The sequence below is a fragment of the Schistocerca americana genome, chromosome 8 (genome assembly GCF_021461395.2).
Source record: "Schistocerca americana isolate TAMUIC-IGC-003095 chromosome 8, iqSchAmer2.1, whole genome shotgun sequence".
Classification (NCBI taxonomy): Eukaryota; Metazoa; Arthropoda; class Insecta; order Orthoptera; family Acrididae; genus Schistocerca; species Schistocerca americana.
The window spans coordinates 125,403,012-125,426,142 of record NC_060126.1 but is presented as its reverse complement, the minus strand read 5'-3'; the positions used below and the strand labels follow the sequence as shown (position 1 = coordinate 125,426,142).

Sequence of the window (23,131 nt, the reverse complement as noted above, 5' to 3'; positions counted from 1 at the left end):
GTAATGGCGCTGAAAATCTTTGCAAAGTTGCGGAATGGTGAGTAAGGTGGTAAGGAGACGGAGAAAAAGAAGTGAGGGATACGGGAGGAAGTCGTGGAATGAAGACACAGGCGCATGGGGAGAGGGTGGAGAGGGAGAGAGGTGAGACAGAGAAAGAAAGAGAGAGAATAGGGCTTGAATAGTCTTTTAAGACCAAGAAGTTTTGGAAAATCGGTAGAATTACTAGAACATTTTGCAAAAAAAGTGAGCTAGTTAGGTAGTTCACTTTCCATAGATTAGTCGCATAATGTCTATCAAAGTGATGCAGAGCAACTAACTGTTTAATGGTGACTGCCAGAAACCCTTATATGTCAAAAGAAATATTTCAGTTGATCGATACAGAAAAAAAATATTAAAATATTGAGGAAAATAAAGGAATACAGCAATATGTCACGAATGAAATCAAGCAGGATAAGTGTTGATCTTTAATATGATAGTATTTGATCATAGAGAACTGCATCAGCTGCAAAAATCTGAGGTTACAATTATTTTTATCTACCGTGTCAGTAGAGGAGAACATGAAAAGCAACGGTCCAGCATATTTTTCTGGGCATGCCTGTACTACATGGGTTGATGATTTTCCATCCACGGCTACATCCTACATCCTACCTACCAGGAAAATCACAATCCATTCACAAATTTCGTGTGGTACCTTATATTATCGAACTTCCATTAATAAGTGTTGGTGTTTGGTAAGTCAAATGTTCTTCAGAAGTCGATGAATACTGTATCTGCTTCATTACCTTGATCTGAGCAGTTTTCTTAGATTGTTTGCAGATGGTGCTGTCGTTTCCCGTGTAGTAAACTCGTCACAAGATCAGTACGTCTTACAAAATGATTTACACAAATTATATGCAAGGTGCAGAAGGTGGAAATTGACTCTACACAATAAAAAGTGTAAGGTCCTCCTAATAATATTACACGATAAGTCATAAAGATTTGAAGTTTGCCATTTCAGCTAAACACCAGGGGATAAAAATTACGAACGGCTTAAATTAGTATCATCAAATAGAAATGTTGTGGTGAAGGCAAACCCAAAAACTGCTTTTTGTTGGTAGACCTGATAGAAGATGCAACAACTGTACTAAAGAGACGCCTTCGTCCGTCCTCTACACGAGTACCGCTGTGCGATATGGAATCTTTACTAGGTAGGACTGACGGAGGAAATCGAAAGAGTTCAAAGGAGGGCAGCTCGTTTTGCATTATAATGAAATAGGGGACAGGGTTCCACAAATATGACACGCGTGTTGGTGGAGGGGGCAAACATTAAAAGAAAGGCGTTTTTCGATATGGCGAGATGTTTCCACTACATTAAAATCATCAAATTTCTCCTCTGAACTCGGAAATACTTTGTGGATCCTCATCTACATTGGGAGACACGACCATCGCTATAAAATAAGAGCTAGCAGAGTTCTCACGGAAAGATTTAGGTCTTCATTGTTCCATAGTGTTATTCGAGAGTGGAACGATGAGAAATTGTCTGAAGCCTCTGCCCAGCTGAGTAGTAATGTACATGCTGATCTATACCTTTCAAGATGTTACGTGAGAAAAGCGCGAGGTCAGTTTCACATGGCCTAGCCTGATCAGCATGGAAAAGGTCACCTATTCGAGATACGTCATTATGTTTGAACTCATAATATATTCTGAGAATCTCCAATTGATGGGTGTTAGTGGCATTGGACAGTGTTTTTCTGGATCAGTTCTACCCTTGTTTTGTTGATAGTGTGGCCTATGCTGTTTTCCAAATACGTCAAGTTGCAGTTTTGCTTAATGTATTATGCTGAACAAAGGTACGTGCGGAGGAGAGCGGTTACTTCCGTAGCTTTGGGGTGATTCCCGGGTTGCGCGTGTTCAACATTCATTTTGCGAATAATTTCTTGCACTATGGCCAGTGAAGTCACTCTTAGAATTGTCAAGAGTTGCCGAAGACCATTTCTATCGACATGTCTTTGCCCACAGCAGCTCAGTCTGTTGGTGGCGATTTTTTTCAGAATCAAAGTACTCTCGGCACACTTCACGTAATGCTCGTGCCTGCAGGACTCAAAATATGAAGTATCCCATGTGTCGCGCTCCCACACACTGACGCCTTGCTCTTCCCATACCAAGTCACCCGTGGGTGTAGTAGAAAGACTGTTGTTAATCTAATGACGCTACATGCTGAATTGTTCCATTCTCCACAGCGTCAGGTACACTCTGTAGTTCTTGGTCGACTATTTACTGAACGGTCTTCGTCACGAACACATAATACAGAAAATGTTTGTCATAAGACAGTTCAGTCAAAACTTTCGCCGAGATATACTTTGAAATTGTCGTGCTTTAACTTGCTTATTCTTAGTTTCTTACCGATAATAAACGATCCAACTTATTGTAAATAGGCACTACCTCTACCGGTCGGTGACGCCCACAACTAATGTGCATTAATGATCTATCTCGGTGATTGCAGCCCTGCAATAAATCAGCGCGGATTAGTAAATAATTTGCGCTATGGAATCTGTCTATCCACCGCATCTCGTAGACTCATACAGCTACAAACCTGACAAACCTACCTCATACGCTAAATAAAAAATTTCTGTAAACGTTAACAAAAGAGCGAATTTGTGACCATGGGAATGATATACCAATGACTAAGGAAGATTGTCCATAGAGTGCGTAAAATGAATAAAAATTTAGAATAAATTAGAATGAGTCGAAAATTGCGAAAACAATGGTGATCCCAGTCATAATGTAAGCACATACATGGTTAAATACTAAAGGCAGACAATGAGTGATCGTCTGTTACCGAAAGTGTAAGCCTCTCGAACTCTTGCAATAATTTGATTACGAAAAGGCATTGTAAGACATCGAGAAAGTGAAAAAGACAATACAGAGGCAGAATATAGAAAACACTACTCCAATCCGGAACCGCGCTGCTGCTACGGTCGCAGGTTCGAATCCTGCCTCGGGCATGGTTGTGTGTGATGTCCTTAGGTTAGTTAGGTTTAAGTAGTTCTAATTCTATGGGACTGACGACCTCAGATCTTAAGTACCATAATGCTTAGAGCCATTTGAACCATTTGAAAACAATAACGTCCATATGGGCCAGAACACATATCGAATTACTGATTGGTCGTAAGATTCGCGGAAACCAGTTAATGGAATTCCTGTGACCGTAATACGCTCAGAAAGTGGCTTATAATTTAATTGCTACCACTAATAATATGGATAACCGAAAGCATTTGGTAAAACATGTGTGAGAGCAATGGGGGTTACGTGTTACATTACCCACAGTCCTTCGGGGATAGCTCTTCTGTGGCTCACGTTCACCAGGGACGTTTCTACTCACATAGAAGTTGGACCTATACTTGCGTTTCCGTGCAACTGGATGTTTTCGTCATACTCTCTGACCAGCTTAGCAAAAACCCACGTGTTTCTTGTGCCCGAAGAATTTCTTCTTCAGGAATATCGATACTGAACGGATATCTTTGCTTTATCGGATGCTTCGATCAGTGATCGCTGCCGAAGGACAGACGAAGTGGCTAGAGTAACATCATAACATATGAACTATTCGGTGGAAATGAATGAAGGTGTGGGAACATATTACAAGAAGTCTCTCAGTTGTGGGCAGAAAAGTGGACGGCACGCGAGGCTGTCCCTGCAACAGGAGGCAGTTGAAGGAAAGGAAAAAATGGTGTGCCAAACAGTGAGCAGTTACGGCGCACTGTATTGCTATTCGTCATTGCAACATGACCTGTAGACGACATCTGGATGTCTTCACATAGGGGCAGCAAGGACGGAGGGGTGGGGATCATTGCGAAACTTGAAGAAAAATTGTGACGCGAGTAGCCCAGGACTTTGGTACAGCTCACAACAATGTTTCACGTGCATGATGAGCGCTCTAAACCGCAGGTGCTGCAGCCCGAAGAGAGGAAGTGGTCGATCAAGTTCAGCTACAGCAGCAGGTAACCGCTACATTGTGCTACTGGCAAGAAGGAATGCCCGTCAAACATCGAGCCCAATTGCAACAACTTTAGTAGTACTGCAAGACTCGCAATCTCACGCCTCACAATGGCGCGGTGATTGCGTGGGTGTGGTCTCCTTGCCAGGCGACCAGTACGTTGTTCTCCGTTGAGACCCGTGCAACGACAGCACCGTTAGCTTCGATATCAAGAGCGTAGCGACTGGACCAAAGAGGAGTGGGGTAGCGTGCACTTCCCGGATGACAGCAGATCCGGTAGTGATTCTGATCGTCATATGGCGAAATAATGCACCCAGCAACATAGTGAAAAAGGTTCGCGTTGGCGGTCCAGATGCTATGGTGTGGGAGGAAGTATAACATTGTATGGGTGTACTAACCTCCAAATTTTTGAACGCTGCTCACTCTCCGGTCAGCTTTATTGTGACACTGTACTCCTTCCCCACTTGCGTCTTTTCAGGCGTGCATTCACCTCATGTTTGTGGATGACAGTGCGCGACCGCACCGAACAGCACACTGAAGGAGCTCTTGGAAGGAGAGATTGTTTGGGTAGTGGACTGACCCCCCACCCCCATTTAAATCCCACCAAACACATGTGGGATGCTTTGTGAAACCGTACTGCAGCACGTACTAATAATCATCCAGAATTTGTTAACCACGCTAGTGGACGAATGGAATACCCTACTAGAAGAACCGCTTACCCATCTTGTGGCCAGCATAGCAGCACGTTCCACAGCATGCATTACCGCCTGTGATGATCACACACGCTATTAAGAAGCGTGTCACGTATTTTGTAATGTCCAGAAGATAATCATGAACTGTGGTGACTTCAGTGTAATTGCCTGTGAATAAAATTGTCTGCTCTGTCCGTTACATCTACATCTACATTTATACTCCGCAAGCCACCCAACAGTGTGTGGCGGAGGGCACTTTACGTGCTACTGTCATTACCTCCCTTTCCTGTTCCAGTCGCGTATGGTTCGCGAGAAGAACGACTGCCGGAAAGCGCTCTCGAATCTCTCTAATTTTACATTCGTAATCTCCTCGGAAGGTATAAGTAGGGGGAAGCAATATATTCGATACCTCATCCAGAAATGCACCCTCTCCAAACCTGGACAGCAAGCTACACCGCGATGTAGACCGCCTCTCTTGCAGAGTCTGACACTTGAGTATGCTAAACTTCTCCGTAACGCTATCACGCTTACCAAATAACCCTGTGACGGAACGAGACGCTCTTCTTTGGATCTTCTCTGTCTCCTCTGTCAACCCGGCCTGGCACGGATCCCACACTGATCAGCAATACTCAAGTATAGGTCGAACGAGTTTTTGTAAGCCACCTCCTTTGCTGATGGACTACATTTTCTAAGGACTCTCCCAATGACTCTCAATCTTGCACCCGCCTTACCAACAATTAATTTTTCATGATCATTCCACTTCAAATCGTTCCGTACGCATACTCCCAGATATTTTACAGTGTTTGTTCCGCTATCATGTAATCATACAATAAAGGATCCTTCTTTCTATGTATTCGCAATACATTACATTTCTCTATGTTAAATGTCAGTTGCCACTCCCTGCACCAAGTGCCTGTCCGCTGCAGATCATCCTGCATTGCGCTACAATTTTCTAATGTTGCAACTTCTCTGTATACTACAGCATCATCCGCGAAAAGCCGCATGTAACTTCCGACACTATCTACTAGGTCATTTACATATAGATATTGTGAAAAGCAATGGCCCCATAACACTCCCCTGTGACACGCCAGAGGTTACTTTAACGTCTGTAGACGCCTCTCCATTGAGAACAGCATGCTGTGTTCAATCCAGGCACACAGCTGGTCTGATATTCCGTAGGCTCTTATTTTGTTTATCAGGCGACAGTGCGGAACTGTGTCGAACGCCTTCCGGAAGTCAAGGAAAATGGCATCTACCTGGGAGCCTGTATCTAATATTTTCTGGATCTCATGAACAAATAAAGCGAATTGGGTCTCACACGATCTCTGTTTCCGGAATCCATGCTGATTCCTACAGAGTACATTCTGGGTTTCCAGAAATGACATGATACGCGAGCAATAAACATGTTCTAAGATTCTACAACAGACCGATGTCAGAGATATAGGCCTATAGTTTTGCGCATCTGCTCTTGAAAAGTGGAACTACCTGTGCTCTTTTCTGATCATTTGGAACCTTCCGTTCCTCTAGAAACTTGCGGTTCACGGCTTCTTTACTATACCGTCGCAGTTCTGTCTATGTGTGATAAAAGTTTCATCGAGCTGTGTTACTGGCCGTGACACGTCATGCATAAGTTTCTTTCGTCCTTGAGTTTTGCACACCGGTGTATTATATCTGGGATGACAGTTTTTGTCGTGAATGCTTATTGCTTTTTGACAATGCAGCTGTTGCACACTAATTTTTCTGCCGAACTAGAGCGGGAGGATGTGGGCTGTGGCAGATTGGGCGAGAGGAGTCAAGACGAAGGACGAAGGGCACCCAGGAAAGTGCGGGTGGCTGGCGGCTGGCTAGAAAGCGTGCAGCGCGATGTGTATCGCCGCCGTCCCTCTCGCCTCTTAAATCGCTCGACGCCTGCACCGGACAGGACTCGACTCTGCACTGCGTATCTCCGGCCCCACGTCCTGCTTCTGCCGACACACCGCTTTAAGCACGTTAACGACCGCTTTCCAGTAACGACAAAGTTACTATTACTTATCCAAAGTACCCGTCCTGAATTAACCTGTCTCCTACAGTTGCCGGCCAGTGTGGCCACGCGGTTAAAGGCGCTTCAGTCTGGAACCACGCGACCGCTACGGTCGCAGGTTCGAATCCTGCCTCGGGCATGGATGTGTGTGATGTCCTTAGGTTAGTTAGGTTTAAGTAGTTCTAAGTTCTAGGGGACTGATGACCTCAGATGTTAAGTCCCATAGCGCTCAGAGCCATTTGAACCATTTTCTCCTACAGTTTCCAGACATACGGAACTACACTCCTCGAAATTGAAATAAGAACACCGTGAATTCATTGTCCCAGGAAGGGGAAACTTTATTGACACATTCCTGGGGTCAGATACATCACATGATCACACTGACAGAACCACAGGCACATAGACACAGGCAACAGAGCATGCACAATGTCGGCACTAGTACAGTGTATATCCACCTTTCGCAGCAATGCAGGCTGCTATTCTCCCATGGAGACGATCGTAGAGATGCTGGATGTAGTCCTGTGGAACGGCTTGCCATGCCATTTCCACCTGGTGCCTCAGTTGGATCAGCGTTCGTGCTGGACGTGCAGACCGCGTGAGACGACGCTTCATCCAGTCCCAAACATGCTCAATGGGGAACAGATCCGGAGATCTTGCTGGCCAGGGTAGTTGACTTACACCTTCTAGAGCACGTTGGGTGGCACGGGATACATGCGGACGTGCATTGTCCTGTTGGAACAGCAAGTTCCCTTGCCGGTCTAGGAATGGTAGAACGATGGGTTCGATGACGGTTTGGATGTACCGTGCACTATTCAGTGTCCCCTCGACGATCACCAGTGGTGTACGGCCAGTGTAGGAGATCGCTCCCCACACCATGATGCCGGGTGTTGGCCCTGTGTGCCTCGATCGTATGCAGTCCTGATTGTGGCGCTCACCTGCACGGCGCCAAACACGCATACGACCATCATTGGCACCAAGGCAGAAGCGACTCTCATCGCTGAAGACGACACGTCTCCATTCGTCCCTCCATTCACGCCCGTCGCGACACCACTGGAGGCGGGCTGCACGATGTTGGGGCGTGAGCGGAAGACGGCCTAACGGTGTGCGGGACCGTAGCCCACCTTCATGGAGACGGTTGCGAATGGTCCTCGCCGATACCCCAGGAGCAACAGTGTCCCTAATTTGCTGGGAAGTGGCGGTGCGGTCCCCTACGGCACTGCGTAGGATCCTACGGTCTTGGCGTGCATCCGTGCGTTGCTGCGGTCCGGTCCCAGGTCGACGGGCACGTGCACCTTCCGCCGACCACTGGCGACAACATCGATGTACTGTGGAGACCTCACGCCCCACGTGTTGAGCAATTCGGCGGTACGTCCACCCGGCCTCCCGCATGCCCACTATACGCCCTCGCTCAAAGTCCGTCAACTGCACATACGGTTCACGTCCACGCTGTCGCGGCATGCTACCAGTGTTAAAGACTGCGATGGAGCTCCGTATGCCACGGCAAACTGGCTGACACTGACGGCGGCGGTGCACAAATGCTGCGCAGCTAGCGCCATTCGACGGCCAACACCGCGGTTCCTGGTGTGTCCGCTGTGCCGTGCGTGTGATCATTGCTTGTACAGCCCTCTCGCAGTGTCCGGAGCAAGTATGGTGGGTCTGACACACCGGTGTCAATGTGTTCTTTTTTCCATTTCCAGGAGTGTATTAAGAACTTATTTCATGAGATATTAGCTGAATATGAATAATTTAGAATAATTTACATCCAGTTCGCGTCACCTGTGATTAAGGTGATTGTGTTATAAAGGGTGGTCAGAAATCCCCGTTCCAGACTTCTAGGGCTTGTAGAGAGGAGTGATTACACCGTATTTTGAATAAGGACCCACGTCCGGAAACGTCACCCAACGAGACTACGGAGCGCCAAAGTTATAGGCACGGGGGTCTGTAAATGTACGTATACATGGGGTGATGGTGTGATGATGTTACAGACTTTCTAGGATGATGGAGAACGATAAATGTATTAATTTGTAGTAAGGATCCCTGTACCGGGAACGAACGAGTCGAAAGTCATAAAAGAAAACCGTTCTGATACCTCTGACAGTTGAATTCATGTACCCGTTCTTGTGTTGCGAAGAGAGTAGCGTTGGTGACTTTCAGTGGTGGTAGTATGGACAAAAACAAGAAAAAATGTCCAACAAACGCGTGCTCTAAAATATATACCTGAGGAGCTATGACCATTCGTTCATCCTGACTAACGTGAAACACATCTCCTCTACTGAGCAAGTGTTCATAGCTGTTAAGGTACGCACTTTAGAGCCCACGTTTATTGAACATTTTTTCTTGTTTTTGTCCATACTATCACCACTGAAAGTTACCAACCCTACACTCTTCGCAACGCAAGAACCGGTACATGTACTCAACTGTCAGAGGTATCAGAACTGTTTTCGTTTATGACTTTCGACTCGTTCGTTTCCGGTACAGGGATCCTGACTTCAAATTAATACATTTATCGTTCTCCATCATCCTAGAAAGTCTGTAACATCATCACGGAGTCACTCCGTGTATACGTACATTTACACACGCCCGCGCCTATAACTTTGACGCTCTGTAGTCGCGTTGGGCGACGTTTCCGGACGTGGGTTCCTATTCAAAATACGATGTACTCACTCCCCTCTACAAGTCCTAGAAGTCTGTAACGTGAATTTCCTACCACCCTGTATAAGGGTGCGTTCTTGAGCTCTTGAGATGTCCGTCCGCTGTTTCAGAGCAGAGGGCAATTTTTTTCCGATTTAGCTTTGAGCCAAGAACTAGGAAAAGGATAAGTCGTCGGTTTCAGCAGTTTCAACGAACTGTATCTCCTTGTAAAGAAACGAAGCACGGATCGATTGCATGTGTCAGACGAGGAAATGCGAAGTCCAGAGCTAATAAACAAGGAATAACCGTATGACGAGTTTTGAGACACATTTTGCTGTACAATCCGTGCAGTTTACAAATTAGACAGACTCTTCCGAAGGTGACAAAAAGTATACTGGATTTTGTGGCGATAATGTAGAACCATTAGACCACGATTTATTCGTAAACCACTTCATTAAATTGCTGTAATGAACATTTGAAATATCGACGTGGTTGCATAGTTAACTATACACCTCACTGAATTAGAAGGTGTAATTTCGGTGGTGCAGGAACAGGTTTGCAGTTTTTTATACGCAAACTGTAAGAATTGAGGAATAGGACGAAAAGATTTGGAGCAGAAGTGGTGCTGTTCAAACAGTCGTTCAGTTATCGAGATTCCAGTTTTGTTTACTTTCCCAAGTCCGGACTCGGAAACTGACATAGGGCCGGGAGAGCGGTGTGCTGACCACATGCCCCTTCATAACCGCATCTAGTGACGCCTATGGTTGAGGATGACACGGCGGCCGGTCGATACCGTTGGGCCTTCATGACCTGTTCGGGAGAAGTTTAGTTTTACTTTTACTTTTCCAAGGTGCCTTAATAGTTCCTCAGTCATGGTAATGACGAAATTCTTCCATTGTTCAGTTATTCTCTTTCTGTTAACATTATTTCCTACATTACGTCAGCGATAAAGATCAGTCGTAGGTACAGTAGTTTCATTACCTAAAGATGGATATAAAATAACTTTAAAAAACCGACGCTGAGATGGGGAAAACTTATTTCGGTACTATTTATAATCACCGCACAAAAGACAACTGTTGTCGTGTTGACGGTCCACAGTATAACAGCGTAAGGCTGATCTTCCTTCATTTCATATCATTAGGACAGAAAGCATACTACAGGCTGGAATTGCTCTCATAGAATGTCAGCTAAATTTTCTGTCGCTCGTTTGCCGTTGTCCCCATGGATGAACATTTTTGAAAGATATATTCTCATGCGCGCAAATTGTCAGAGTTATTTTATCGCACTGAAGCAAGGCAAATGATCGCAGATTGTTTACACTGCCACGAAAGTTGTGTAGCACTGAGCGAGATATCTGTGCTACCATATGTGGAAGCCGTAAGTAAGACAACAGGCCTCGCTGCTGAAGTATCGTTGCTTTTAGCTCTCACAGGCCGCACCACTCGATGTTATCTTGTGAAAAACCAACTTTTCTTTATCAGGATTGCATTCACCGTCTAGACTTTTGTCGTTCTGTGCCACAGTATCATTACCAGCATCTCTACAGGCAACAACAGCAACAGTCAAAAAAATTTTCAAATGTGTGTGAAATATTATGGGACTTAACTGCTAAGGTCATCAGTTCCTAAGCTTACACACTACTTAACCTAAATTATCCTAAGGACAAACACACACACCCATGCCCGAGGGAGGACTCGAACCTCCGCCGGGACCAGCCTCACAGTCAGCAACAGTCACCAACAACGTGTAACCAAGATGCAGTTTTATAGAGAAGAGTTCTTGTGGCTCGTAAACCATTTCACGAAGGCAGCTATTTAAAATATTAGGTACAGTACAATGAAGAACCGATATGGGCAAGGAACCTCTTAGTCGCCACTGAACGCTGAAATGAAAATCTCGTTCACTTGTGTCCATTTAGACGAATTATGTGTCAGTTCTAATTCTTGAGAGAGACCAACATTGGTGTTTGAGTGTGTAAAATGAAACTAAGGTTCAGGAAAGACAGAACATCTTGAACGGCTAGAGACAGGCGTTCATATTCACAGGACATGTACATTAGCTTGTTCAGCAGAAATGATTAGCTTTTCAGTCACCTCGGTTCAGCATGGGTCCTGTTGCCTAGTAGTCACAGGGTCCCCCATGGGCCCTATCCTCATCATTGGCCGCAAGTCCCTCAATGTGGCGCCGACTGAAATAAGACTTTCACTTGGCGGCCCAACCCGAATGGGACATCCCGGCCAACTATGCCAAAGGATTATTTCATGGGCCCTGATAACTTGTTCCATGCGTGATTGAAACGACGCTTATAAGGTGCGAATGGCGTCCTGCGGTGTAGCCATCCATGCTGCATTCACATGGTTGCAAAGTTCATCTGTGGTGGTTGGCATTGGGTCACAGGCCACAGCACCGAACCTGATACCTCACACATTTTCGATTAGCAACAAGTATGGTGAACTGGCGGGCAAGGGCGGAAGGCTGACATCCCGTGATACCAAGATGGCACGTGTTCATGCAGCAACATGTGTCGTGCATTGTCTTGCTGAAAAATGAGATCAGGAGCGTAGCGCAGATGAAGTATGGCTACAAGTCACAGGATGTCATTATGTACGTCACACTGGTCACTGTTCTCCGGACACGCACCAACTGTCATTTGTGGTTGTACCCAATAGCATCCCACACAATAACGCCTTGAGTTGGCGCCGTATGTCTTGTGCGAACGCAGTCACTGTGACGCAACCAAAATGGGGCCAACATTTTCTAACAGACAGAACCTGGATTCGTCCGAAAATACTATCTGATGCCATTCCTCCCCCAGTGACAACGTTCCACACACCATTGCCGTCTAGCATGGTTCTGCACATTCACCAGAGATAGGCGAGAACTGGACAACGCAGACGTAACACATGCCGTAATAAAAGGCGACAGACTGCCACTCCTGATATTGTACGATGTGTTACACTATTCCGCAGTTGCGTCAGAGCCGATAAGGACGCAGATCTGTCCTGCAATGCCATTGGGGTGACTTGTCGATCTTCTCGGGGGGTTATCAGGGTGGAGAGACCTGACTCATCACGTCGTGTTCTGTGGCCTTCAGTGAATCATTCTGCACACACCATTGCACTGCCGAAACGCTTCGTCCGACAAGAGCAGCAGTTTCCAGGATGGATGCATCACATTTTTTCATGCCAATAAGGCGCCCTTTTTCAAATTCACTAATTTGACGGCACGGGTTGCGCATATGTTTGCGAGTCATGCACGTCTGCTCAAGTCCCACTGGTCCATTACGTTCGGATTATAACGTCAAGGAGAGCCTCAGGCACATTTTAACGGTAGGTGGCGTTGCGCCGCGATATCGATGTTGAACTTGAACCAGCAGGCCGACAGGGTTCAAATGCTAATCATTTCTGCAGAACATAAAAATGTACATGTCCTGTCAATATGAATATCAAATTTCTAATCGTTCAATTTTTTATATATATGTGTATTACACTGGTGAGAACGTGGTAGGTGGGAGATGTTAGAAGGTGGAAACTGTGGGAAGCCTTACACCAACCATTAATATTAAGTGGCCGAAAAATTTTCAAGTTCCACAGCAATGTAAATGCATACTTTGACTTTATCGTAGAATTTATAAAGGTATCAAATCACTGAAACATCCCAGCAGTCGTCTGGAATGATTTAAATAAATTAAGAAATTATGGAAACTCTAAATTAGCATGGTGAGACGGGAACTTGAACATTATTCATATAGTATAGAATGAGAGATCTTCAACTACTGCTCCATCCGCTCCCCATTGTATTCCAAGTAAACGTGTGAGCTCTCGAATCTATTCCTGAAAACCCTGTCAAACAAAATGGATGGCTAAAATATCGAGGATACACTCTGGAACGATGTAACGAATGTGATGGGACGGTGGTTAAGGCATTAGGCTCGAGTTCTGGGCGAGGTTTAAATCCCTAGCTGGTTTCTTTCTCCACCTTTTTCTATCCTACTTTTTTTTCCGCTTCTAAAGAATAGAATGTTAAAACCTATTCTTCCTCGATCCGCCTGAGGTACAATATATCGACAGAACCTTTTTCGGTATCCTTTTTTATTCGATATAAAAACAGAAAAAGTCACCGAATATAAAATTTTGCAATTATTGATCCATTTTTGACTTAACCGCATGACCACGACTAGCTCGATGTGTTAGCCACAGAGACATAGGATCAGCCTGCATGGCCAGGCTATAAACTTCCACGAGTCAGTGTTGGTCTGAGATTGCCGGCCGGGGTGGTCGAGCGGTTCTAGGCGCTACAGTCTGGAACTGCGCGACCGCTACGGTCGCAGGTTCGAATCCTGCCTCGGGCATGGGTGTGTGTGACGTCCTTAGGATAGTTAGGTTTAAGTAGTTCTAAGTTCTAGGGGACTGATGACCTCAGAAGTCGTCCCATAGTGCTCAGAGCCATTTGAACCATTTGGTCTGAGATCTATTTCAGTTGTGATAATTAAGGAACCATGGTAGCTGAATCATTAGACACAGCAAATATTTAACACATGATGGTTCTAGACGTGTGTTTAAATGCCAATTATGGGGCCACTGAAAGTGAACTATAAAACGCGCTCGCACACACACACACACACACACACACACACACACACACACACACACACACACACGTTACATATTACAGAGCGTTCTTCCTTCATACACCGTAGACTATACATTAAAAATAAAAACAATACAAATAAACAACCGCCAGTTCATAGAGATGGAAAATGAACTGCAAATTGAACTTTATACGCTGAAAAGCCAAACAACTAGTACAGCTGCCTAATATCGTGTAAGGCCCCCGCGAGCACGTAGAAGTGCTGCAACACGACGTGGCATGGACTCGACTAATTTCTGAAATAATGCTGGAGGGAACTGACACCATGAATCCTCCAGGGATGTCCATAAATTGGTTAGAGTACGAGCGGGTGAAGATCTCTTCTTAACAACACGTTGCAAAGCGTCCCAGATACCCTCAATAATGTTCACGTCTGGGGAGTTTGGTGGCCAGCGCAAGTGTTTAAACTGAGAAGATTGCTCCTAGAGCAGATGATCAGACAGGATGCTTAAGTGCGTGTCACCCATCAGATTCGTACTTAGACGTACCAGGGTTCCCACATCACTCCAACTACACACGCTCTACACCATTACAGAGCCTCCTCCAGCTTGAACAGTCCCCTGCTGACATGCAGGGTCCATGGATTCATGATGTTGTCTCCATACCCGTAAACCGCCCATCCGCACGATACAATTTGAAACGAGACTCGTCCGAGAAGACAACATGTTTGCAGTCATCAACAGTCCAACGTCAGTGTTGACGGGCCAATGCGAGGTGTACAGCTTTGTGTCCGTGCAGTCAGCAACGGTACACGAGTGTACCTTCTGCTCCGAAAGTCCATATCGATGATGTTTCGTTGAATGGCTCGCACGCTGACGTTGATGGCCCAGCATTGAAATCTGAAGCAAGTCGGGGAAGGGTGACACTTCTGTCACGTTGAACGATTCTCTTCAGTCGTCGTTGGTTCCGTTCTTGCAGGATCTTTTTCCGGCAGCAGCGATGTCGGAGATTTGATGTTTACCGGATTCCTGACATTCACGGTACACCCGTGAGATGGTCGTACGGAAAAATCCGCACTTCATCACTACCTCGGAGATGCTGTGTCCCATCACTCGAGCGCCGACTATAACACCACGTTCAAACTTACTCAGATCTTGATAACCTGTCATTGTGGCAGCAGTAACCGATCTAACAACTGCGCCAGACCCTAGTTGTCTTATATAGAAGTTGCCGACCGCAGCGCCGTATTCTGCTTGTTTCCGTATCTCTGCATTTGAATACGCATGCCTATACCAGTTTCTTTGGCACTTCAGTTTATGTTGACGCCTTGAATAATTATGCTCTAAGGAAGAAACCTGATGGACATGAAATATACCAGAAAAGAAAACAGGTGTGGATGGAAGGTCAGAAGGAAGCTCAGGGAAAGAGAAAGGAAAATACTGGGAGACAGTTGAAACTCAAGGAAAAAATTGGTGAAAATTACGTCCGTGTCTGGCGGAATCGCAAAAAAAGAAAAAAAATGTGAGGATTTCTCAGGTGATCGATGACAAAGAATGAACCGTCCTTCCTTCCTCTTCCATTAATTTTTGTGGCTGTGCGGGCAACAAAGAAAATTAAATTCTTTTTTCTACATTGTCTCCAGCACATAAGACGCTGCGAGTTAATGGATTGTGCACCAACATTACACTGCCCGAAGCATCACAAACTCGTGGGTCATAGCAACGATGGATGTAGTGTTAAAACCAGGGCTCACTGTGGTTCCTAAATGTATGTAAATAGTGATATTTAGACTCAATCAAACATGTTTACTGGTATCTTTTGCTATGTATATAAAGAGGCCTGTTGCGAAAATTGTAGCCGAACTGAAATGGGTGGCGAAGGGAGCATAAGTTGTTCATCTTGAACAGCGAAAATATCCAGCAGTCATTTCTCCGTTAACTGGAGAATACCTCAGTGTTTGACATTAGAGTAGCCGTTTGTGCCCCGTCATTAACCGTGTTAAAATCACGTCCTTTCGCATGAATAACTGCTTAGCAGCTCATGCAAGCAAATTGCCGACAATAATACAGTACAGAAGAATGGAAAAGAAAATTGAGGATGTGTTAGACATTACGATCAGTTTGGCTTTAGGAAATGTAAAGACACCAGAGAGGCAGTTCTGATGTTGCGGTCGATAATGGAAACAAGGTTAAAGAAATATCGAGTCTCGTTCACAGACTATGTGGAATTGGAAAAAGCGTTCGACGATGTGGAATGGTGTACGATGTTAGAAATTGTGCGGAACGCAGTGGTAAGCTTTAGGGAGCGACGGGTAATGTACAATATCGAGCCAAAAGGGAACAATAAGAAGAAGTGGATAGATTAGAAAAGATGTAAGGGAGGGATGCAGTCTCTCGCCCTACTGTCCGACCTGTACATCGAAGAAGCAATGACGGAAATAAAATAAAGGTTCAGGAGTAGAATTAGAATTCAGGGTGAAAGGATATCAAAGACACGATGCCTTTGTGGCATTGCTGATCTCAGTGAAAGTGCAAAAGGATTACAGTACATGTTGAACAGAATGAACAATTCAATGAGTACAGAACATGGATGGAGAGTAATTCGAAGAAAAACGAAAGTAATGAGTAGTAGCAGAAATGAGAACAACGTGAAAGTTAACATCAGGATTGATGGCCACGAAGTAGATGAAGTTAAGGAATTCTAACTACCTAGACAGCAAAATAACCAGTGACGGACGGAGCGGGCCGGCCGCTGTGACCGAGCAGTTCTAGGCGCTTCAGTCTGGAACCACACGGCTGCTACAGTCGCAGTTTCGAATCCTGCCTCGGGCATGGATGTGTGTGATGTCCTTAGGTTAGTTAGGTTTACGTAGTTCTAAGTCTAGGGGACTGATGACCTCAGACGTAAGTACCATAGTGCTTAGAACCATTTGAACCAACGACGGACGGAGCAAGGAGGACAGCAAAAGCAGTCTAGCACTGGCAGAAAGGGCATTCCTGGACAATAAAAGTCTACTAGTACCAAACAAAGGCCTTAATCTGAGGAAGAAATTTCTGAGACTGTACGTTTGGAGCACAGCATTGTATCGTAGTGAAACATGGGCTGTGGGAAAACCCCAACAGAAAAGAATCGAAGCATATGAGATGCGGTGATGCTGACAAATGTTGAAAATTATATGGACTGGTAGAGTTAGGAATGAGGAGGTTCTGCACAGAATAGGAGAGGAATGGAATACGTGGAAAACACTGACAGTGAGAAGGGACAGGATGATAGGATATAAGACGTCAGGGAATGACTTCCCTGGTACTAGAGGGAGCTGCAGACGGTAAAGAATAATGCATGAAAGCCTTAATTTGCAGCCGACAACAGACTTGAAACGTGCACGGGAGCAGAGGTATAAGTTTACAAAATGTAGGATGGATGTCTGGAGGTGCCGGCCGGGGTGGCCGAGAGGTTCTAGGTGCTATAGTCTGCAACCGCGAGGCCGCTACGGTCGCAGGTTCGAATCCTGCCTCGGGCATGGATGTGTGTGATGTCCTTAGTTAGGTTTTAGTAGTTCAAAGTTCTAGGGGACTGTTGACCTCAGAAGCTAAGTCCCATAGTGCTCAGAGCCATTTTGTCTGGAGGTGGAGCTCTGATGATAAATGCTGCTATCGGTGTGGACGAGGCGCTCTCCACCTGAAGCGTGTGTGTGTGTGTGTGTGTGTGTGTGTGTGTGTGTGTGTGTGTGTGTGTGTGTGCGCGTGTGTGTGGGTGGGTGGGTGGGTGGGTGGGTGGGTGTGTGTGTATATGTGGATGTGTCGGCAGAGGTGGCCACTCGGCCTCGGCCACAGAGCGCCAGCAGTGAGAGTCTGCGCAGCGGCCGCTAGACGGCCAGACTCCCCAAGTGCTCGCCGCCGGTCCGCCGTGCACTGCTTTTCAGCCGAGACGCTTTCTAAACAGACCCCGCGTCCACTTGTCCGCTAGTCCAAACCTCTGTCCACGCTCCTAGCACCGGTACGTCCTGTCACTGTTTGTAAAGCCGGCGATCACCCCGTGGCGGACATCGATCCAGCTTTTTGGGTCATCAGTCTTGACTTGTTTGATGCGGACCGCCACGAATACCTCTCCTGTGCCAACTTCTTCATATTACAGGATTACTTGCAGCCTCCGTCCTCAGCTATTTGTCGGACGTGTTCCAATCTCTGTCTTCCTCTACACTTGTAATCCTCTACAGCTCCCTCTAGTACTGTGGATTTTTTATTTATTTTTGCCACTTCCCACCATTTTAGAAATTCTGATCGATTGTTATCCATAGCTTCTGCCTTATTTGATCTTACGTCCTCCAAAGCTCTCTTAAATTCTGATTCTAATACGGGATCCCCTATCACTTTGTAAGTAGGCTGTTTAGGTTTTTATGCTGGCAACGTCACGTAGCGCTCTGTATCAAAAACACTAGCTGTGCTGTCCGCCCCCGGTAGCTGAGTGGTCAGCGCGAAGACTGCCAATCCTATGGGACCGGGTTCGATTCCGGGCTGGGTCGGAGATTTTCTCTGCTCAGGGACTGGGTGGTGTGTTGTCCTAATCATCATCATTTCATCCCCATCGACGCGCAAGTCGCAGAAGTGGCGTCAATTCGAAAGACTTGCACCAGGCGAGCGGTCTACCCGACGGCAGGCCCTCGTCACACGCCATTATTATTATTACTAGCTGTGCTGTGTGCAGTCTGTGTCTGGTTGGCATTGTTGGAATATTCGCTATTGTAGTGTTGGGCAGTTGGATGTGAACAGCGCGTAGCGTTGTGCAGTTGGAGATGAGCCGCCAGCAGTGGTGGATGTGGGGAGAGAGATGCCAGAGTTTTGAGAGCGGAAGATCTGGACGTGTGTCCATCAGAAAGAGTTAAGTTGTAAGACTGGATGTCATGAACTGATATATATAGGGTGAGTCACCTAACGTTACCGCTGGATATATTTCGTAAACCACATCAAACACTGACGAACCGATTCCACAGACCGAACTTGAGGAGAGGGGCTAGTGTAATTGTTTAATACAAACCATACAAAAATGCACGGAAGTATGTTTTTTAACACAAACCTACGTTTTTTTAAATGGAACCACGTTAGTTCTGTTAGCACATCTGAACATATAAACAAATACGTAATCAGTGCCGTTTGTTGCATTGTAAACTGTTAATTACATCCGGAGATATTGAAACCTAAAGTTGACGCTTGAAACCTCCGACGTTCAGTTGCATGTTGTAACAAACACGGGCCACGGTCGACGAGCAGCATCTGTAGGGACATGTTTACGATGACAACCGTGTTTACGAGTGTGGCTGTAGTGCACTGTTGTGGTTTGGTCTAGCTGTCGGAGTGTCCGCATGTAGCGCTTGCTGCTATTGTTATTCTGCATTCGTCCCCGCACGCAGACCAACTGTAGTACACCGTGTTACCAGACGTCTGTGATAGTGTAGTGTTGTAGGAACTGTGACCATGGTGTATTCGAACTCTGAAAAGGCGGAGATGATACTCATATATGGCGAGTGTCGACGAAATGCAGCTGAAGCCTGCAGGGTGTATGCAGAACGGTACCCGGACAGAGAGCATCCAACGTGCCGCTCATTGCAAAACATCTACCGCCAACTGTATGCAACAGGTATGGTCGTAGCACGCAAACGGGTCCGTAACAGGCCCGTCACAGGAGAAGCGGGTGCAGTTGGTGTGTTAGCTGCTGTTGCCATGAACCCACACATGAGTACACGGGACATTGCGAGAGCCGGTGGACTGAGTCAAAGTAGTGTCACGCGCATACTGCATCGTCACCGCTTTCACCCGTTTCATGTGTCGCTACATCAGCAATTACATGGTGACGACTTTAATCATCGAGTGCAATTCTGTCAATGGGCATTAACAGAGAATGCGTTGCAGTTCTACCTGTTTACCGATGAAGCGGGTTTCACAAACCACGGGGCAGTGAATCTACGGAACATGCATTACTGGTCCGTGGACAGTCCTCGCTGACTCAGACAGGTAGAGCGACAGCGACCGTGTACTGTAAATGTATGGTGCGGAATCATTGGCGACCACCTCATTGGTCCTCACTTCATTGCAGGGGCCCAAACAGCTGCAACATACATCGCGTTTCTACAGAATGATCTGTCAACGTTGCTCGAAAATGTCCCACTGGAAACGCGTCGACTATGTGGTATCAGCATGATGGTGCACCTGCACATTCCGCAATTACCACTTGGCTGACCCTCGACAGGATGTTCGACGGGCGTTTCATAGGACGTGGAGGACGCATAAATTGGCCAGCCCGTTCTCCTGATCTTACACCTCTGGACTTCTTTCTGTGGGGTACGTTAAAGGAGAATGTGTACCGTGATGCGCCTACAACCCCAGAGGATATGAAACAACGTATTGTGGCAGCCTACGGCGACATTGCAACAGATGTACTGCGGCGTGTACGACATTCATTACGCCAGAGATTGCAATTGTGTGCAGCAAATGATGGCCAGCGCATTGAACATTATTGGCCTGACATGTCGGGACACACTCTATTCCACACCGTAATTGAAAACGGAAACCACGTGTGTACGTGTACCTCACCCCTCATGGTAATGTACATGTGGGTCAGTGAAAAAGACCAATAAAATGGTGTTAGCATGTGGACGTAATGTGCTGTTCCAGTCTCTTCTGTACCTAAGGTCCATCACCGTTCTCTTTGGATCCCTACGTAATTCGGTGCTCTCCGATACACACGATCGAACAGCGGAGGAGTGGTACTCAAGCGTCAAATTTAGGTTACAATATCTCCGGATGTAATTAACATTTTACAACTCAACAAACTGCACTGATTACGTATTTGTTTATATGTTCAGACGTGCTAACAGAGCTAACGGGGTTCCATTTAAAAAAACGTAGGTTTGTGTTAAAAAACATACTTCCGTGCATTTTTTTATGGTTTGTGTCAACCAGTTACACTAGCCCCTCTCCTCACGTTCGGTCTGTGGAATCGATTCGTCAGTATTTGATGTGGTTTACGAAATACATCCAGCGGTAAAGTTAGGTGACTCACCCTGTATATATATGATGACTTTTGAATATTATTAAGGTAAATACATTGTTTGTTCTCTACCAAAATCTTTCATTTGCCAACTGTGTCTATCAGTAGTTAGTGCCTTCAGTAGTTAGAATTCTTTATTTAGCTGGCAGTATTGGCGCTTGCTGTATTGAAGTAGTTCGAGTAACGAAGATTTTTGTGAGGTAAGTGATTCATGAAAGGGTTAGGTTATTGTTAGTCAGGGCCAGTCCTTTGTAGGGATTATTGAAAGTCAGATCGCGTTGCGCTAAAAATATTGTGTGTCAGTTTAGTGTTGATCAGAATAAGTAAAGAGAGAAATGTCTGAGTACGTTCAGTTCTGCTCAGCCGTTTGAAAATCAAATAACGTAAGAGTTTTACCAGCACAGTAATTCATAAATTTTTCTAAGTGGACGTTACAACTTCTATATCAGTTCCTGCCCTTTTATTCTATCAGACAAATCTTCCGTCACATAGAGGCCTTCAATGTGCTCTTTTCACCTATCCGCTCTCTCCACTCCATTTAACAGTGCAGTCCCCTTTGCGACCTTACCGTCCCTGCTTTTAGCTTCTCCAGAGGAACTTCATGGCAGATTAAAACTGTGTGCACAGTTTTAATCTGCCATGAAGTTTCATATCAGCGCACACTCCTCTGCAGAGTGAAATTTTCATTCTGGAAACATCACCGGAGGAAGTTTTGATTTTTCTATATGCTGAGTCAGTTCTTCCGACATTTCTTTCTCTATTTCTATGCTGTGTATATGTTACTGCTGTAATGCAACATGGTAACCGATCGAACCTGTTGCTATAAATTGTGATGTGGCTATACTCGCTGATCATATCCAATGTGGAACTTAGCTGTACCGAATAGTTTAGTTTTGTTGACTATACATGTCGTCGTCATAATAGCCCATCTTTAATGGCTACGTAATTACATTTTTGGCGTCATATGTGTAATAACTCGCTACAAAGACCCAGGGAGATTGGGGTGAGGATACCAGAGGGGGGAGGAGGGTGGGGGGTGGCAGTGTGAGGTGGGGTGGGGTGATGTGAACAGCAATAGCATCTGGCCACCCTATTCCACTAATATTGACAAAAATTAATATGCCGACGTGATGTGCGTGCACTGTAAATTATTTATAGAGACTCCATCAGGTTCCGAAACTAATTTAATTTTAGAAATTTTACACTATCTCCTCAAAACACAAAACAGGACAACGACAAGCTTAATCACTTTCCGCCAGTCTTTTTCCATATCTACAGCCGCTACCGACATACACAAAACCAAGCTTCTCTTCCCTTGCCCCCTCCCCTCCCCCCCTTCTCAGCCCTGCATTACATTCACTTTAATATCACATCCCAAATGAGTCTCTCAGCAAATTATTCTTCGTCTACCTTTGCTGTACCACTACTCCCAGTTCACGTCAAGGGAGGCTCTTCTTCCTTCATCCCAAGCTGTCGATTTGCAAAGCAAAATTTTGAACCGTTTTTGGATGTGTTGGTGAGTTCGAACCGTTGTCTAACTTTGACGTTTCACATTGCTGAACACACAAATTTTCGATAAGGGTTCAGTCTTGAAAAATAATCAGCTTGGCACCCCCCTCAGGATACATCGGCGTTCTTTATTAATATACGCTCTGTATACGACAGATGTCTCTCCTAAAAGCTGGTGCCTAAAACAATTATCTGGCCACATGCCCGCTGCAATAATCGAGCGGGAATGGGAATCTCTTCCTCCTCCTTTTGAATTCTGAATAGATAACCGGTTGTCAAACAAGCTGAGAAGTAGCTGTGGACACTGGTTCAGAAGTTGCCGTTGCTGGCGCCCGCTGTATTTCCACTCATTACACAGCGCCAATATTTGCCTTCACTCAGCGCCCGCCGTTCCCCTGTGGAGTGCCGACACTGTGTAAAGGCGAGGCAACAGGTGGCGTGTGGATTCCTCGCTGCTGGCCGTGCGCCTCTACTTGGTAGTGTGACGACTCTCCGCCTCTGGTATGCCTCCTCTCCTCCCGCCCATTGTATGCACGCAAACCTAACGGGGCGCCTCACGTCAGAGCCTCACTACCTGCCGCTTGCAATTGTTTTTCTTCGCTTGTTTTGTTTGTGTTGTCGCGACCCATAAACAGCGTGCGGACAGAGGTAACAAACCAGGAAGTAAGATAA

General features: G+C 45.8%; 1 long non-coding RNA gene across 1 annotated transcript in view; it reads left to right on the top strand.

Annotated features, from left to right (window-relative positions):
• LOC124545000 overlaps positions 1-23,131 on the top strand; it is a 371,391-nt gene that overhangs the window by 233,607 nt on the left and 114,653 nt on the right. The gene's annotated exons all lie outside the window — the stretch shown is intronic.